The sequence below is a fragment of the Spinacia oleracea genome, chromosome 6, assembly GCF_020520425.1.
Source record: "Spinacia oleracea cultivar Varoflay chromosome 6, BTI_SOV_V1, whole genome shotgun sequence".
Classification (NCBI taxonomy): domain Eukaryota; kingdom Viridiplantae; phylum Streptophyta; class Magnoliopsida; order Caryophyllales; family Amaranthaceae; genus Spinacia; species Spinacia oleracea.
The window spans coordinates 62,779,312-62,782,943 of NC_079492.1; the positions used below are offsets into that span (position 1 = coordinate 62,779,312).

At 44.1% G+C, this 3,632-nt stretch overlaps 1 non-coding gene across 1 annotated transcript; it reads left to right on the forward strand.

The window, feature by feature from the left end:
* Positions 1-2,966: 2,966 nt before the first annotated feature.
* Positions 2,967-3,073, forward strand: LOC130464488 (small nucleolar RNA R71). The gene has a single exon (XR_008924897.1). It is a non-coding gene; the product is annotated as a small nucleolar RNA R71 (small nucleolar RNA).
* Positions 3,074-3,632: the final 559 nt, after the last annotated feature.

Here is a 3,632-nt window from a genome sequence, read left to right on the forward strand (position 1 = left end):
TTGACTCATGTCATGGCATCAAAGTAATTGAATATTAAATCATGACTAACACATCTACATTGCTCATCATCAAATACCAAGAATCAAAACAATTTCCAATCAAGGGGCACAGGGAAGCATGATTTTGTATTTATCGGAACGTATTTTTGTAATTTTTTTTTTCAAAACAATAAACTACTCTAGAAAACATTAAACACACCAAAATAAACACACAAAAATAAGTAAATGCAAAAATAAAAGGAAAAACATACCTAATATGTACAAGTGAGTGAAACACCCCCCCAAGCTAAATCAGACAATGTCCTCATTGGCTCAAGGGGTATCATGAGGAAAGTGAGCAACCCCTGGCTTATTTGTCGCTGATTCGCAAATCGCCCGATCGGGCAGCAGATCACCCGATCGGGCGAATTTCTAACCTTTTCGTTGAATCTGTGCGCGCCCGATCGGGCGCTCCTAGCCCGATCCGGATCGGGCGAAATGCAATGCCCATTTTCTTCGACTATTTCCAACCCAGAATCATATCAAACCATCAAACAGACGTCATCACCAACCGCCCGATCGGGCGGAATTTCGCCCGATCGGGCATTTGACTCGCCCTTTGAGTCGATCGGGCAATCGTCGCCCGTTCGAGCGATTTTCCAACATTTTCCATGAATCGACACGCGCCCGATCGGGCGAAACGCAGACTACTCCGTTTCAGCTTGAATTCAACTTTTTCGAACTTGGAGCCTTAGACCTGCACAGCATTAAACGTCCAAACCGTAAAATACTCTCTTCTCACCTCTCTAACACCAAAAACTACAATGAAACACACACTTGCTCAAAAATTATACTAAAACACACAAACGAAAGCGAAAAATACACTACAAAAAGCAATAAACGGATAGTGAAATACTCATCCCCTATTAGATTGATGCAATGTCCCCATTACACAATCTCAGTTTATGTGCAGACAACGAAAGGAAGGGGATGAGAGCCACGACAACTCATCGAATGGGGGCACCAAAGATGGTGCCATCTGGTGTCAATTCAAATGCCTTGGATGAGCTATGTGGTGCTGGAAGTGACAGATCACGACCCCTATCATGAATGCGGTGCCCACCGTTCACCGAGCTTTCGGCCTTTCGGGTCTCAGCATCATCAAATCGTGCTTCCTTTCGAACCCATGCCAAAGAGTTCATACTCCGTTCGCCTCCACCTGCAAAACAATTTGAAACATGCGCTTTTTCTGAGGAGTTATTAGAGTTAGTATGAGTCAATTCAGTGTTAAAATAATTATTAGAAACATTGACTCCAAAACATGACTCCTCTACCATAGGGCTCTTAGCAACATGGGTTAAATTGAAAGTAACCTTGTCATCCCCCACATTCAAGGTCAGCTTGCCATTTTTGACATCTATGATTGCCCCCGCAGTGTGTAGGAAAGGTCGACCTAAAATAATAGGAATCTGCCTGTCCTCTTCCATGTCCAACACAACAAAATCAACAGGAATAAAAAATTTACCCACTCTAACAGGCACATCTTCTAAAACACCTAGGGGTATTTTACAGATCTATCGGCCATTTGCAGAGTTATGTTGGTAACTTTTAAATCACCCATGTTCAACTTAGTACATACAGACAGGGGCATGACACTAACACTGGCACCTAAATCACATAAGGCTTTGTCAATAAAAAGGTTTCCAATATTACACGGGATAGAGAAACTCCCGGGGTCCTTCAACTTGGGTGGAGACTTATTTTGTAGTAAGGCACTGCACTCTTCAGTAAATGCAACAGTCTCCACCTCACTAAATGCTCTCTTCCTAGTCAAGATGTCTTTCATGTATTTAGCATATGCAGGTACTTGAGTAATTAATTCAGTGAAAGGGACCGTTACCTGCAGATTCTTTACCACTTCTAAGAACTTACCAAACTGCTTGTCTAGCTTGTTCTTTAGCTGACGATGAGGGAAGGGGAGTTTGATAGGTGGAACTTGTATCTCAACTTTCTTCTCAACCCTTGTGTTAGCTTCCTCCTCCTTGACCACCTTCTCACTTTCTCTTGGCACAGCACCACTGGCAGATACTTCAACCTTTTTTTCAATAGTCATAGGCGGCCCATCATACTCATATCCACTCCGCAAAGTGACAGCATTTACAGACTCTCTGGTCACAGGCTGTGAGGGAAGTTGACCTTTGGGTCTCTCTGCAAGGGTAGTAGCCATTTGTGCCAACTGTTTATCCATGATCTTGTTATGAGCAGTGAGGGCATCGATTTTGGCATCCTTTTCGCTCAGAGACCTCTGTAATTCCAACATCATATTCCTCATCTCTACAAGCATGGGATCAGGCTGTGTGGGTTGAGGTTGTGGAGGAAAACCAGGTGGTCCACTAGGCTGCGGGTTGTAGTTACTCAGCGGTTGGTATGACTGTTGTGGTGGTGGTTGGTACTGTGGTTGTGGTGGTGGAGGTTGTTGAATCTGATGGGGGTTCTGGACATTAGTACTCCTATATGATAGTAGGGGGTTGTTTTTATACCCCTCATTGTAAGAGTTGGAGTACGGATTGTTCTGCTTGTAGGACTGGAATGCATTGCATTGTTCGATAGAGCTCCGGCATTCCTGTGCATAATGGCCTTGCATCCCACAACTATTACAGACATTAGCAGATTGGGCACTCATTGCAGCGACACTAACATGTTGGGTGGATTGGGAAGATGCGATCTGTATATTATCTAGCTTGTGATGTAGGGCAGTTAGCTGAGCAGTAAGCTGTTCAATAGAATTCATCTCATGCTTAACACCCCGGTTGGCAAAACCTCTAGGATTCCCATATTGGGCACTATGGATGGCCATCTCCTCAATCACCTCTAAAGCTCTAGGCACCTCTAGTTGCATAAATCTCCCACTGGCAGCTGAATCCAAAAGACACCTAGACTCATTACCCAGACCATTATAGAACTGCTGAACCAGGAACCAGTCATTCAAACCATGATGCGGGCACTCTCTTTGCAAGTCCTTGAATCTCTCCCAAACTTCGAACAAACTCTCATCTGCTTGTTGAGAGATACCTAATATCTGACCCCTCAGACGAGCTGTCTTCTCAGGTGGGAAATATTTAACATAGAACGCAAGGGCCAAGGAATTCCAATCGGTGATTTTCATAGTTGCGCGGTTGAGACTGTTAATCCATAGCTTTGCCTTCCCACTCAATGAAAATGGAAAGAGTATCTCCATAGTCTGCTCCGGTGTTAAATTCTTCTTCTTAATGGTGGCACAATACTGAATGAAAGACTGAATATGGAGATTAGGATCTTCAGCCTTTTCCCCACCGAATTGGTTTCTCTCGATCATGTTTATCAGCTGGGGTTCGATCTTGAAATTCTCGACCGCAATAGAAGGCATGATTGCCTTGGGAAGAATAGACAGACTTGGTTTAGAATAGTCTGTAAGCCTTGGCACAAGTGGGGGTGGTGGTGGTGGTTCTTGGTCACCCATCTCTGAATCTGTATGGAATAGATTGCTAATCAGATAGTCGGATTCAGAGTAAGAATAGTCTCTCAACTGTTCAACGAATCTACGCCGTCTACGAAAGGTCCGTTCAGGTTCAGGATCGAACGAAGTCAGATCGCTGGTATGGACAGTCCTGGGC